Below are 16,127 nucleotides of genomic sequence, written 5' to 3'. Positions count from 1 at the left end.
ACTACTGTGTTCAACACATATATAATGCACTTATGCCAGCTAATAGTTTGAGAGATTAAGTCAAAAATCAAATGCATTCGTTGTTTTAGTTCAAAAATTAATATTAATTCAAAGAGATATGTACTCAGACATATTTTATAAAATAATGATATTGATCCAGCAAGGCTGAGAAGCGTATTCTCTTACTTTTTGACTTTCATGTACTCGGTATATTGTAGGAAAGCAGCATTGCTTTGATGTACTGTTGCAGCCACCTTATTAGGCTGCATGGACAAGACATTCCTAGAAGTGGACAGACTTGGAACCGCAGTAGGGATTTAATTAAGGTTGAAAACAGAGGTCTGTTCTTCAAATCCCTGAAGTCAGTAAGCAGGCCTTCTTCGCCCTATATTTGGCTTTAGGTTAATTTGAAAAAAGTTAAGAAGCTCGCTCTTCTCTACTGGAAAAAACCTAGAAGAGTCATTTAAAATAAGATGTTCCATATTTTTTAATTTGTATCCAGATCAATGAGATGTTTCCACCCGATGACATGGTTGTAGCCCCGTCAGCAGAAACAAACAATTCCAGCCAATTTGAAGTGTCAGGGTGGCAGGACAGACTGTTAACAATTTCTTTATGTTCCAAGAACAAGCCCCCAAATCTTTGGAAAACAAAAATCAATGCCCGTTATGTACTAAGATGTTTCTCCCAGCTCACGAAGAACATGGTTTTTACCATCTCAGTTTTGGACAGGACAAAAACAGCAAGATTGGCATAGAAAGAGTAGCTGTAAATATTAGTGTGGCCTTCTGATCAAACTATGCCAGGTGGATAGAGTTTTTCCATGGTGCAGTCAATGATGAAACAACAGTCAGAGACACATCAATTTCCCTGCCTTTAAATGATGTGGGGGAGCAGTAGTTCAGCAGATGGAATATCCATTAATTTTTGGTTGATTTCTCAGCCCTGTTACCACCTAGCTTTAAAGAACACATTTGACTCATCAGGGTGCACAGTTTATCCTTCGTAATATTTTAAATATTTGTTTGTTTATGTGTGATTTTGTAGGACATCAAATTCATGCCGTATCCGTTTTAGGACAAGAGCTTGGAGAGATTTGTAATATCATGAGCAGAGTTTTTTAATAGCCTACGAATAACTTTGGGATGAGTGACCTTCATGGTGTTGTTAGATGTGACTTTTCATAAATAATAATAACTATGATGACAATCTTTTATTTTTTCACAGTATTATCTTGACAAAGTCTCAAACAGCTAATGATAGCCATTTCAATTTCCACACTAAGTGGTACTCACTGTATTCAGAATCAAAGCAGTGCACAGTTCACAAAAGCAAGACCACTTGGCTGCTGAGTTTTCTTTCTGGGTTAAAACATTCACAACCTTCAACACTACAAGAGAGAAAAGGGGCCAATTCACAAAGGTAAATTTGCATGTGTAAACTTACTAATGGGAAAATCTACTAGTGTACTTAGATGCAAATTTGCAGTTTGTTACTATTCACCATTTCTGAGTGTAGGTTTACACCTACATCTAGACTTCCTTCTCTCCATCTTTACTTGCAAGTGTAAAGTTAGCACTAGTAACTTTTCATTCGTAGGTGGATATTTTCATCACCATACCAGAGATGTCCTTACTTGAAAGGAAAGAGAAAAATAATAACATTTTCCCCTATCCCTCCCTTAACCATTGATTACTTCCCCTACACTTCTCTCATTTTATAGTAAGTAGTTCCAATTTTAACCACTCCCCCTTGTCACTTGCACATGTACTACTAAAACATAAGCTTACAAGTGTCGAGATGTCTGCCACCGTGGTGGAGATCTCCACACAGAAAAGGCAGGAGAGGCAGAAGCAGTGGTCTTATCATGTACCGTATTTTCTGGCGTATAAGACGACTGGGTGTATAAGACGACCCCCAACTTTTCCTTTTAAAATATAGGGTTTGGGCTATATTCGCTTGCTTATAAAATGACCCCAGCGTATAAGACGACCCCCAACTTTTGAAAAGATTTTCAAGTGTTAAAAAGTCGTCTTATACGCCAGAAAATACGGTAAGTTGTCGAATAACATTTTATTTTATATGTTCCAAATCTTGTTTATGAATAGGCCACTGAGTGTTGCAGGAAGGTGCTTGTAGGCCATATCATTTCGTTTTATGTCTGAATAAGGTCCAGATGTTCTGTGGCAGGACTAGCTGGGCGTGTTGCCCGACCAAACATTTTCACGCTCAAGAAAGTATCCAATAGCACTAATTATTAATGCTCTTCAAATCAGTTTTTGAAAAGCTCACCTATACACCGGGTTATGTGTGTGTTACTCATACTCTATCACACATTGTGTAAAAATAGATTGAATTGCCATGATAAGTGTATATATAAAACTTCTTTTTAATAATTATTTGTTTCTTTTTCCACACTTTTTATAACACTTTTTATCGCTTTTTTATATATATAAATAACAGTTAATATACTTATTTTACAATTCATGTAGATTTCTCAGCATCGATATATATCTAGTCACAGTGATTTATCATACATGTAATAATCCAAAAATCAACAACTGATTATCATTGCCCAATACAAAACTAGATCCAACGCGTTTCGGCGACTGGCCTTCATCAGGAGTTTTGTATTCTCACTTGTCGATTTGATACTTTAGACTCTACTGGGCATTCTGTGCTTGATAAACATGTGCAGTATCTGGTTCGGGCACGGAACAAAGTTCTTGAACGGGTTTAAAATCTGTAATCTGGTCTCTTCTAATGGCGGTATAATTCTCTTCAAATCAGGACATTTTGGTACATCAGTGATTTGGGTATCAATCTATTGTACCATGAAAGATCAATCAATCAATCAATCAGTGACACTTATATAGCGCGCTACATACCCGTAGGGTCTCAAGGCGCTGGGGGGGGGGGGGGTGCCGCTACTGCTCGAACAGCCAGGTCTTCAGCTTCTTCCTGAAGGAGAGGTGGTCTTGTGTCAGGCGCAGGTCGGTCGGGAGGGAGTTCCAGGTCTTGGCGGCCAGGTAGGAGAAGGACCTTCCTCCTGTAGTCGCTCTTTGGATGCGGGGGACGGCGGCGAGGGCGTGGTTGGCTGATCGGAGGTGGCGTTTGGGAGCGTAGAAGTTGATCCGGCTGTTGAGGTAGCTCGGGCCTTGGTCGTGTAGGGCTTTGTGTGCGTGGGTGAGGAGGCGGAAGGTGATTCTTTTGTTGACGGGGAGCCAGTGAAGGTCTCTCAGATGTCCGGTGATGTGGCTGGTTCGTGGGATGTCGAGGATGAGTCTGGCTGAGGCGTTCTGGATCCGCTGGAGTCTCTTCTGGAGCTTGGCGGTGGTACCGGCGTAGAGGGCGTTGCCGTAGTCCAGTCGGCTGGTGACGAGGGCCTGGGTGACGGTCTTCCTGGTCTCGGTGGGGATCCACCAGAAGATCTTCCGTAGCATGCGTAGGATGTTGAAGCACGCCGAGGAGACGTTGTTGCCTTGCCTGGTCATGGAGAGGGAGGAGTCCAGGATGAAGCCCAGGTTGCGTGCATGGTCTGTCGGTTTGGGTGCGGTGCCCAGGGCGGGAGGCCACCAGGAGTCGTCCCAGGCGGAGGGTGAAGAGCCCAGGATGAGGACCTCCGTCTTGTCAGAGTTCAGTTTCAGGCGGCTGGTCGTCATCCACTCGGCTACCTCTTTCATCCCTTCGTGCAGGTTGGCTCTGGCGGAGGCGGGGTCGTTGGTCAGGGAGAGGATCAGCTGGGTGTCGTCGGCGTAGGAGATTATGCTGAGGTTGTGTTTGCGTACGATGGCCGCGAGGGGGCTCATGTAGACGTTGAAGAGAGTGGGGCTCAGAGATGAACCTTGAGGGACGCCGCAGATGACTTCGGAGGCCTCTGACTTGTACGGTGGTAGGCGGACTCTCTGTGTTCTTCCGTCGAGGAAGGAGATGATCCATTCCAGCGCCTTGTCCTGGATTCCGATGTTGCTGAGGCGCTGTACTAGGGTGTGGTGGCAGACCGTGTCGAATGCCGCGGAGAGGTCTAGGAGGATGAGGGCCGCTGTTTCTCCATTGTCCATCAGGGCTCGGATGTCATCGGTGGCGGCGATGAGGGCGGTCTCGGTGCTGTGATTGGCTCGGAAGCCGGACTGTGAGGGGTCGAGAGATCCGTTCGTCTCGAGGAAGGCGGCCATCTGCTTGTTGACGGTCTTCTCGATGACTTTGGCTGGAAACGGGAGGAGCGAGATGGGGCGGTAGTTCTTGAGTTCGGTGGGGTCCGCTGTTGGTTTCTTGAGTAGAGCGCTGAGTTCGGCGTTTTTCCAGCTCTCAGGGAAGGTGGCGGTGTCGAAGGATGTGTTGATGATGTCTCGCAGGTGGGGTGGGATGACAGCGTCGGCCTTGTTGAAGACGTGGTGAGGGCAGGGGTCGGTCGGTGATCCGGAGTGGATGGAGTTCATCGTGCGGATGGTGTCTTCGGTGCTGATCGGGGTCCAGGCGTGGAGGGTGGTGGTGGGGGGTGGTTGTTCGGTCATGGTGTGCGTTGGTTGGTTGTTGAAGCTGTTGTGTATGTCCGCGATCTTGTTGTGGAAGTATGAAGCGAGGGAGTTGCAGAGGTCTTGCGATGGGGTGATGTCGTTGTTTCCTGCGCTGGGGTTGGAAAGCTCTTTCACGATGTTGAAGAGTTCCTTGCAGTTGTGTGCGTTGTTGTCCAACCGGTCCTTGAATGCTGTTTTCTTGGCGGCGCGGATCAGCTGGTGGTGCTTCCGGGTGGCAAGCTTGAAGGAGGTCCTGTTGTCCGGTGTAGGTTCCCTTCTCCAGACTTTCTCGAGGGCTCGGCAGTTCTTCTTGGAGCTCTTGAGTTCGTCGGTGAACCACGGGGCTTTCTTGCTGCCGGGTCTGCTGGGCGGGGTCCTCAGCGGGGCGAGCTCGTCCGCGCAGATGCTGATCCACTTCGTGAGGTTGTCGGCGGCCTGGCTGGGGTTCGCTGAGCTGGCAGGAGGGTGCTGGCTCAGGGAGGTGGCGAGCTGGTCTGCTGTGATCTTGTTCCAGCTTCTGCGGGCGGCCTGTTGCTGGTGGTGGTGCGTCGTCGTTCTCTTGAAGGTGAAGTGGACGCAGCTGTGGTCCGTCCATTGAAGCTCTGTGGCGTGGCTGAAGTCGATGTCTGTGCTGGAAGAGAAGACTGCGTCGAGTGTGTGTCCGGCGAGGTGGGTGGGGGTGGACACCAGTTGCTTGAGTCCAAGATTGGCGAGGTTGTCGAGCAGGGTGCTGGTGTTGCGGTCGTTGTTGTTCTCCAGATGGAAGTTGAGGTCCCCCAGGAGGATGTAGTCAGCGGAGGGGAGGGCATGCGGGCTGACGAAGTCGGCGATGTCCTCACTGAGTTGTGTGCGTGGTCCAGGGGGTCGGTAGATCAGGGTGCCTCTGAGGGTGGTGTTCGGGTTGGTGCGGATCTGGAAATGCAGGTGTTCGGCGGTGGTCAGGGTGTTGTCGGTGCTGGTCGTGAGGCGGATGGTGTTCCTGTGGATGATGGCGATGCCTCCTCCCATCTGGTTGGCGTTGCGGTCCCTCCGGACGATCTTGTAGCCCTCTGGGATAGCGATGGCGATGTCGGGAGCTGAAGAGGCGTTCATCCAGGTCTCCGTGAGGAAGGCAACGTCAGGGGCTGTGGCGTCTAGAAGGTTCCAGAGTTCGATGGCGTGTCTGTGGACGGAGCGGGTGTTGAGCAGGATGCACTTGAGGTGGGTGCTGCTGGTGTTCTACTTGGTGGGTGCTGGTGCGAGCAAGGTCCGGATGCAGGTGAATTTGCAGGCGTGGCAGCTGAAAGGTCCGTGGGTACGTCGTGGAGTGGCTTGATGGCAATCTGGGAGTCGGCCGGTGTTGAGTGCGATGAGGGTGGCGGCGGAGTACGTCAGGCGGGTCGGTCGGGGTCTTCGGGGGCCAGGGGTCCTGGCGCTGGTCGCGATCCGGTCGCGGACGGGCGCAGACGGGCTTACCTTTGGCGCCCTCCTCTCTTCTTTCCTTTAGGGCAGTACTTCCAGTTATTCTGGAAATAGTTGCCCGGATATTATGTTTTTTCGTGTATTGTCTTTCACTGCATTAAATATTTTATGTTTTTACCCCTCCATTTTTGACACTCTCACCTTTGATTTCTCCCCATTCTGTTAACTTCGTCTCTTTGCCCAGTTCATGTTTTCCTTTTTTTACCTGATCTCTGTGATGCTGCCCTTCCTTCTCCTTTGTGATATCTTCTAGCTGGGATGTAGTAGGGAACACAAACATATTACCATGGAAGTGTTCAGCCTTGTATTTTCTTTTATCAGTTTGGTTTTTCTATTAATTTTTTTCCAATATTTTAATTTTACATTTCCTTTGCCCCTCCTATACTGAAAGGCACTTTAATGCTTCATTCAGCACACTACTTTTGGCAAACAATCATATGTTACTCTTGAGCCTCCTCCCACTAGCAAGCACCATGGTGCCTTTTAAATGCTTTAAGTGGTTAGTAACAGCATTTCCTGGGAAAAGCACTTTAAAATACATTTATATTATTGACTGGCCTCTTCTTCTCACCATTTTTCCTATAATGCCAGGTATCTGTTCTAGTCTATCAATGTCAGAGCAATCGTGTCACACATTAAGAAAGTATGGATTTCTGTACAATCCAAAGCGGGGTGATACTTTTTCGTAATTTGAAATTTATGTGAATACCAATAAAATCTGCGGATCTTCCACACAACTTTGGCATTTTTCCCCAATGGCTTTAAATTTGTAATTTTTGTGTTTGGGTCGGAGGGGGCTTAATTCTACTTCTTTTTTTTCAATAATTATATATTTGGCCAAACTAATTGTGTGTTTTCGCTCTTTAAGGGACCAATTTGTGTTCATAACGATTTGCTTTTAACATTTTCTATGGGTTTTCTGAGTGAAATGAGAGTGGTTAGCAACTTTTCTGCATGGAGATCTGCTTGAAAATGGTCGCTCTTTGGCCTGTTGGTGAATTGTCATTGCCTAGCTATGCCTTCCATCAGCAGGATTTTAATGTTACCACTCAATACCCTCCTGCTAAACAGTCATATCTCGTGGCCCTCTTTGTATGCAAATGCCAATTAGTCTGTAGCACTTAGCACTGATTCACAAGATGCTTCTAATATTAAACTTTAATATGGTTGCTTTCTGCATTTAGGTATTTAAATATCCTTATCAAATCTCCTTTCTTTATCCTCTCTTCTAGACTATGCACACGTGACTGGCCTGTCCTACTATTTCTCTGCGGTGGAGGTAAGTGATTAAATACTTGTTCTCAAGCAATAACATTAAGCAGAATTATTAAAGAGATGTGAAGAGATTAGAGTTTAATTAATACTATTATGCATGCATATGTAGGGAAAGCAATGTTCTACATTGAGCAGAAGTAAATTATGCACGTGGGTCATGTACAAAAGTGATTCATTAATAGGGACGCTTCTAAAAATCAATATGGGTAGGATTCTTATACATGACATACTGTATTTGATCATTGTTTATTTTATATGGCTGTCTAGATTTTCTTTTTTACTTTGTTCCAATCAAACATCTCATTTAGACCCTATTTGAGTGTGCTTGCTTTTGACAACAGTAATGAAAAGTCAAAGATGGGCCAAATTCATCTTACATCTGTGAAAATATGTGTATTTTTCAAAAGGATTAAAAATAAGATGGGGAGTACATAAAACGGTTTCTTATGGTCTAATAAAGCCATCAAGGGTTTCCGGCGACAGAGAAATAATAAGGCCAATTCAATTGTGCAATTTTGCAGCAACTGTGTTTGCCTCACAAGTATGGATTTTATGCTTTTGCCACATAATCCATCATCTGTTACAGAACCTGCAAATTTGAACAAAAGCGCATTGTTCTAGCTCAAACAGATCAAAAGCTACTAAAAGCACAGCAAAATGTCTGTCTGCGTAGTGGAAGGCCCTTTGCAAGGGTTGACTGGTCACCTTTTGGTTCTTTTTTGCTTAATCCATGTGTCAAAAAATCAAGATGTTTCACATATCATCAAAAGCCCAAGATGACTTTATTGGACCAACATAGGGTGTCTATTAGTATCTGTTCTATGATATTGATTGTTTGTTTTACAATACTCGTAATTAAGACTTCTACATGAACTAGCACCTTTTATTGCTTACTGTGCCCTTATTTTTGTTGATCATAGATGTGAGATCTGCCTTGTGATATTTGAATTCTTTTGTTTATCACAGATCTTTAAGTGTGCCACAGGTTTTTATGTGTATGGTTTCTAATCAAAAACCTTGGTGCTGATATTAAAAACTGGTAGCAGTTGGCGCTACACACACCATATGTCTTGGCAGTCGCGCCTCCCACCACGTTATTTAGAATGATTTTATTTCTCAAAGAGCTTTAAGCCTGCTAAAAGTGTTGTATGTATCAAGTCTACAATCCTAAAGCTTGATGTTGACTTTAAAAGTCATCACATCATTTTAGTTCATTAGGGCCGACAGACCACACCTATTTTTGTTCATTAACTATAGCCCAACATGTGATCGTACATAATAATACTATAAGCTCTGTTGCTCTTTATTAGTGTGATACCCAAGGTCTACCTGTGAAGAATGATGGAATTACTGTGTCATCAGCATCTATGCATTACTTTGGAGTAGGAGACCTGGAAGACAAGATGGTGGAACCCGGTGCCATATAAAGTGTTGTCTTCAATTTTCAGCACCATATACGAAAATGGCGAGTCATTTATTAAAAGTTTAATGACAGACCAGTGTGTTTTTACTGGAAGAATGTAGTTTTTGGATGAGTCTGTTTTTAACATTGCAAGTCTTAATCTGGTTTGGTTAGACTTCATAGTTATAGAAATTATGGGCCAGATGTATGAAACTGTTTTTCCCATTCTGTGTCTATGGGGAAATGTGTTGATACATATGGCCCATTATGTTCAAACATTAATTATAATAGTTGTACATTTTTCATAGATATAGGAATGTAACCATCACATCAGGAACTGTAACATTATTAAAGGGCTCCCAGCACGTGTTCCCCCTGAATGTCCCCTATACGTTGATGGTATAAGTCGCAAGAAAGTCCTAGCATCCTGGGATATGGCAAATTTGTTTTTAGTCATATTAAAATTATCCTGATAACTAGCATTAGGAAGAAAAGCTACTGTCTTATTTACTTAGAACACATTTGGCTAGTGTTCTGATAGTTGTTTTTCTTTTGCATTCCTTAGTGTCAACACTAGAAAGCAATCTATGTTCTTGCCACTGAACGTCATCACAGTGTGTGATCTTGATGGCCCACATATCTTACATGAACTTTGCAGCCTATGTGACAATGCTTCTGTTGAGAGAGTAGTCTGTAAGAGTCAATGTACAGGATATATACAGTGACAGTAGCTACAGTGTAATTACAGTGTAGCCGTGTTTTCCATTGAAAAGGCAGTTTTTAATATGCCTGTAACTTCCGACTTCATCAACCAATTTGCACAAAATTTGGCAATCACTTGACGTTGTCAACGAAGGTCTGGCATGCCAATATTCATGCACATGCATATGGGGAAAAATGTTAAGGGGTTTGATTAAAGCTGTGTTTCCCATTTTAGCTCCTAAATATCAGGCCTACAGCCACACAACAGAAACTAGCTCGCATCAAACTTTTTATTCATGTAGAACTTTAAGAGAACACGTAGAACTTGTTAGGTGAAAATCTGTTCCGCAGTTTTTGAGCTAAAACATTTAAAACTGGTGCCTGGTGGCAGAATTGGCACTATAGTCTGCATAGAGAAAGCGCACAGTAAGTATAGGAAAACGGCATTACAGGGAAACAAGCATTGGAAATGCAATAGGTCTCGCAGCATTAGAGTTAGTGCTTTTAGAATTGTTTATGGGTTTTTTGGTAAATCTTTAGCATTTATGTTTCCTGTAGCCAATGCTAAAGAATTAAAAAAAAAAGCCATAAACATTTCTAAAAGCTCTAACTCAAATGCTCCGAGACCTATTGCACTGTGTGAGGGTGAGGGGTTGAGGGTGAGTGAGGGTGAGTGAGGGTGAGTGAGGGTGAGGGTGAGTGAGGGTGAGTGAGGGGTTGAGGGTGAGTGAGGGTGAGGGGGTGAGTGAGAGTGAGGGTGAGTGAGCGTGAGAGTGAGTGAGGGTGAGGGTGAGGGTGATGAGTGAGGGTGAGGGTGAGTGAGGGTGAGTGAGGGTGAGGGTGAGTGAGGGTGAGTGAGGGTGAGGGTGAGTGAGGGTGAGTGAGGGTGAGGGGTTGATGTTGAGGGGTTGAGGGTGAGTGAGGGTGAGTGAGGGGTTGAGTGTGAGTGAGGGTGAGGGTGAGTTAGGGTGAGGGGTTGAGGGTGAGTGAGGGTGAGGGTGAGGGGTTGAGGGTGAGTGAGGATGAGTGAGAGTGAGGGTGAGTGAGGTGTTGAGGGTGAGTGAGGGTGAGTGAGGGTGAGTGAGGGTGAGTGAGGGTGAGTGAGGCTGAGTGAGGGTGAGTGAGGGTGAGTGAGGGTGAGTGAGAGTGAGGGTGAGGGGTTGAGGGTGAGTGAGGGTGAGTGAGGGTGAGGGTGAGTGAGGGTGAGGGGTTGAGGGTGAGGGGTTGAGGGTGAGGGGTTGAGGGTGAGTGAGGGTGAGGGGTTGAGGGTGAGTGAGGGTGAGGGGTTGAGGGTGAGTGAAGGTGAGGGGGAGTGAGGAGTGAGAGTGAGGGTGAGTGAGGGGTTGAGGGTGAGGGGTTGAGGGTGAGTGAGGGTGAGGGTGAGGGGTTGAGGGTGAGTGAGGAGTTGAGGGTGAGGGTGAGTGAGGGTGAGTGAGGGTGAGGGTGAGTGAGGGTGAGTGAGGGTGAGGGTGAGTGAGGGTGAGTGAGTGTGAGGGTGAGTGAGGGTGAGTGAGGGAGTGAGGGTGAGTGAGGGGTTGAGGGTGAGTGAGGGGTTGAGGGAGGGTGAGTGTGGGTGAGGGAGGGTGAGGGTGAGTGAGGGTGAGGAGTTGAGGGTGAGTGAGGGTGAGGAGTTGAGGGGTTGAGGGTGAGTGAGGGTGAGGGTGAGTGAGGGTGAGGCTATGGGGGCTTATCCACTCTTTAAACATTAAAATAAAAAGTCAGCACAGAAAGTACATTTTGTTAAATACTGGCACATGCATGAATGTACACAAATAATACGAGTACTCTAGGAAAGCTGCAACTGTCACAGCTTCCAAAGCGTACTCCTGGATTTGTTTGAGAATTCCAAATAAACTTTAAATATACTACTAAATTGGTTGCAAGGCTATATGAGTAAATTTGCTATTGTTGTGCAAATTGAGCCCATTGCCTTCAACAGTGAAGATGGACTTGTTGTCATCTTTAGAACAAAGAATAGAGACCGGAAGTCCACCTCATATCAAGGGTGACTCCGTACCCTAGGTTTGAAGGAGCGGCCATCTTTGAGTGGCCCGCTAACTAGTATTTTGCCTGCATGCTGGACTACAGGCAACAGAGTACCACCCACGCCAAACTATCCCATGTCTCCTGGATACAGCTGATAATCTTTCACAGCAGCACTCATATCAAGAGCCTGCCTGGTTGCACTTAAGGACCTGGAGTGATAGATAACAAACTCTGCATTTTTCGTTACTAAGGTGAACTTCATGCTCAAGGGCACGACTTACCTCTGGCATGCAAAGGACATTACAGGTTTTAACAGATGCAGGATAGAATGCCCTTTCAATATTACTATAACCTAGAATTAATCTTTTGGGAACAAAGGCAGATCAGAAATGTCAGAAGAGTTTTACAAGCGGTGGGGCTGGTGCAGCAAGGGAGTGTACGCATGCATATTTAATTGGTCAGTGGTCTGACAAAAACTAGCTCTATACAGGAAGAAGTTAACCTTTGCACTAGATCTTTACTACGCGAATAAAACAATACTTGTTACACAACATTTAAAAACTGGAGTTATACAAATGAACTCCTCTCCCATTAACTTGTTTGCATAAAATATACTCTGCCATTGAGAATACGGAGAGGGAGGCTGCACTGACAGAAGCGAACCCCCAAAAGTATATCACTCGTGTCGGAAGAGATACAATAACAGAGACAGTCTGGTCTGGACTTCAAGCACCACCGCGAAGGCTTCCACAGAATGTCCCCCAGTCCTTACCAGACAGCGAAAGAGCACTTCTAGCCAGAGGAAACATGACTGCAAAGAGACACCGGCAGCACTTGCCACTATAGTACCCTTGAAAGGAGTGAAAAACAAAAGTGGCCACTATCCTTAACCGGAACTTCCGGCAGCAGCGGAAAAGAGGCTGCAGTGAAACGCAGCGGCTCCCGCCTTCCAATCTGGCGGCTCTGTTGGAAGCACGGAGAGACAGGTGTTTTCCAGAAGTAGTTTGGAGAGAAAGAGGTTTTTTTGTCGAATTAATTTGGAACTGTAAAGTAAGTATTTGATATTTTGTAAAGGAGATTAATTACCCATCTGTCTTCTGGGCAGTGGTTCTACTAATTTAAGTGGCGCCACTCAAGTTTAACTACGTTCTAAGTTGAGCAGAAATGTTTTTCAAACATAGAGGCAATCGGATGCCTTAGATGGGGTACAAAATATACAGGAGTTATAAGTGAACTGTTGGAAGTAACTCAGACTAACATTTTTCTCGCCGCCATACATTTTGAGAACACCGGGTCTTTAAGAGTAACAGCAAGATACGCGTGTTCTCGGACACATGTATTCTGGGAAATGTAGTTTCTGGGACGCTCGACCTTTAGTTGTACATTGTAAACAAAGGCTTTATCAGATTTCACACTTAAAATTAGCCATGTTGTATATACATTGTGTTGTAGGCGCCGAAACTGTGAAACGCGCATTAAGACAATCCAAAAGTGGAAGGCAAACAAGATTTTTTTTTTCGCTCAATAAATAATAGTTCGGCTGAGAAGTGAAAGATCTTCGATAACGCGATTGGCGATTAAGGGGAGGGGGCGGCTGTAGGGGTGGCAAGTGAAAAAAAAAAGAGAAAGCAGGGTAACCTGACCCAGGAGGGGGGAGGAGAAATGCGTCTCGGCCGGAACAGGGGGCGGAGCAGGGAGAGCGGGCTTTGGAATGTAATTGACACGGCCGGCCGGTCGTGAAACTGAAAGCATGGCCGGCCGGCCGTGAAAGCCTTTGATGCGGCAGGGGAAATGCGAGACGGCGGGGAGGGGGCGGAGCGGGTAAACAAAGACGGACGTGCACGCGCTTTTAAGCTCAATGCGCATGCGCATTGAGCTTAAAAGTCACGGGCACTGCAAGGAATCGCCACGATTCCTTGCAGTGTGGATAAAGAGTTGATAAGTCCCAATACTCTCGCTTGCTCGATGCGCATGCGCATCGACAGGCGAGACCTAAAAACGATGAATTCACTGAGATAGCACAGTTAAAAACTAACTTATGGTTCTGACTCAAACGTGCAAAACCTCTAAATTTGCAAGTGAAACAACATGTACAACATATTCCATGCCTCATGCCATCCACTGTGCCCGATACACCAATTTGCCAAACTGTGTGCGTCTGTGTGTGTCTTTAAAAGCGTGTGCCAATATAATATATAATCTTCATACTCTTGCAACCGATGAGTTTGGAGCTGTCTCTTAGTTGTATAGTCCAAAACAGTGGGTCATATCTGTCAATATTCTACACGAGAAAAGACAAAGTACCAGGCAGGATGAAAAGCAAAGGCACCAAAATGAAAGGCATTGAATCAATCAGGACAAGAAACATAACATTTCGTCCAGTATTTCTCAACTGGAATTAGCTGGGGGTTGGGAGAGAGCAAAGAGTAGAGGGCAGGCAATACTACAAGCACCTCTCCTACTCTTGCATTTTTTACAGCTCCCCCCCCCCCCCCCCCCCATGCTTACCTACAGCTGCATGCGCAGTGTGAGTGAAGAGAGAGAGAGGCTCTGCTGGTATGGATTTGGGAGCATTTTTTTTTGTAAATCCACCCATAGCTTTATTTTATTCCTCCTATTGGGCCATACAAATGTCAATTGTCTGCCTCTGGGCACATTATGTGTTCTTTCCAAAAGACCATGCTCACTTATTGTGATGCACCTGTGAATGCCACAATGAGCACAACCACTCATGTATAGGAGAAAGAACCCATAAAGGTAACCCAATACCAACAGATCCAGCAAATATTATGTACAGTCTACAGGTACAGGTTTGTCACACGTTGTTTGGAAAGCTCTTACTATTTCATATATCTCTGATGATTGTGTACTTCTGCGACGTTTCCCAAAATGTCCTTTTCCAAGGGTGATATATAAGGTCAGCCCATCAATTTGGCCTTAATTAAAGTGAGTGCATGAAATTATTTGGAGAGGTCTACTGTGCTTTAAATCCACACCTATAGCCACTACATGTGATGTCAGAGCAGCACTGCACTGTTGTAGACACCACCACACCCTAAAGATCTGTTATACATACTACACACTGCCAAACCTTACACCTGCAAATAGACCTCTTTAACCCTTTAAACAAGTTTATCCTTTTTTGCATTCGTTGCCACTCATCCATTGAGAAACAGCAAACAGCAGATCACAGCATGAAAAGGGTACTTTGTTGCTATTTTGCATCAGTATTTGCTAACATTTGCATGCACGTTTGCATACTAACGTCAGAGGTACACCACACACAGAGCTGTGTATTTTAGGAGCCCCGGCTGGACTGCTGACGCGTGGCGGCCGGGCTCTAATATTAGCATTTCTCTTAAGTGGAGCAGGTCAGAAGACTGCAATTGGCGCAGTTCTGCCAAACAAAGATACATTACCATTAGCTCCTGACAACAACCCTCCCCAAAGCTTTCATCAAAGACGGGCTTGTTTATTTCACAGGACCTCATGATCTGATGGCGATAGAGAGGGCCTTCAAAACTAGCAGAGCGCAGCCTAGTTTCTTCACAGAGGCCTATGCCTAATGCATGTGTCGTGTATGCAGAATCCACCAGATAACAGCTAATAGTAAACAGGCATCACAGAGAAAGGTTGTGGAACATCCATGGTGTGATTCTACGGGCTCGCTTACTAGACAGTTTTTACCTGTCTGGGTGTAAAAGACCTTTTGTGGATGATACTAAAAGAGTATTGTGGGCTTAGAGCACGCCCATTGCTTACAATTGGTTGGCTTAATTGTCACTTTCATTTGCTGGCTTCTTATTCAATGGAGTGCCTTCTTCTTGTGTTCATCCCTCCCCTGGCCTAGAGCAAAGACTTTTTACCAACCTTTTGATTGGCTCGCTCGCATCCTTGCGCTGCTTCCTGTTTCGGGAACTACTTTTTCTTTCCGTACTTCAAGAGTGCAAGTTTTTTCTAGCTCTCTCTTTGTGTGCTGCTTTCCTCGCACCCCCCAAATACCCGTCCCATGGGTTGCTTCACCTTTGTAGTCACCATTTGCTGGTCAGACTTTAATTGAAAAAGTAAGAAATTAAGGTTGCCAGAGTGAGCATACTGTGCACAAATGTGATTACTGTAAAACTACTCAGTCGAGTGGCTGGTAATGCTGAATCAAACACTAACAGGTCATTGCGCCTGATTGGTGTTGCAAGTCAAGTACAAATTAAGCATTGGCATGGCATTTTTCGCCTATTTGTTTGCAAGGTAATACCATGGGAAGAAATTGTGGGAGGGAGGGATGGGGGGGGGGGGGGGGGGGGGGGGGTTGACACTTCAAGTTTCCGAGCCGTGCAGTTTGGAACTGAGAAACCGCTGCAGTTTCATTGCACTTTCCCTCTTTCTGACATGTGAAACTGGGAGCGGCTTGATATTACAGCTATGTGCGGGATTTGCCCAGGTGCTAATGCTTCATCAAAATACTGGGCCAATTAGAACGAAGACCTAAAATGCTGGTTCTCGGTGAAGCAAAAGTTGCTGTTTAGGCGCTATGTTTTATAATGAAAATATTTCCACCGGCATGGCACCTGTCCTATAATGTGCTGCAGAGCTCCCACAGTGGGATTTCATAGCTCTATATAAATGTTGCATCAAATACATGTACCTCAATAGCTCAAATCCCCCTAATTCAGAGTCACTCGAAGTATGCAATAAGGGAACACTTAATTATGTGGCAAAGTTGGCTAAATTATGTGACAAGAAAGGGTAATTATGCGGCGTACAATGAAACATTTTGTGATACTATT

At 45.2% G+C, this 16,127-nt stretch overlaps 1 protein-coding gene across 1 annotated transcript in view; it reads left to right on the top strand.

The window, feature by feature from the left end:
* Positions 1 to 16,127, top strand: part of TENM4 (teneurin transmembrane protein 4) — a 1,632,468-nt gene that overhangs the window by 203,287 nt on the left and 1,413,054 nt on the right. The window contains exon 2 of the mRNA XM_086933907.1: positions 7,211 to 7,257. The gene's annotated coding sequence lies outside the window, so the exon portion shown is untranslated. The remainder of the gene's footprint in view (positions 1 to 7,210; positions 7,258 to 16,127) is intronic.

Source organism: Lissotriton vulgaris, chromosome 8 (genome assembly GCF_964263255.1).
Source record: "Lissotriton vulgaris chromosome 8, aLisVul1.2, whole genome shotgun sequence".
Taxonomy (NCBI): Eukaryota; Metazoa; Chordata; class Amphibia; order Caudata; family Salamandridae; genus Lissotriton; species Lissotriton vulgaris.
Note: the sequence above shows the minus strand (reverse complement) of the source record. Positions and strands in the feature narration are given on the sequence as shown.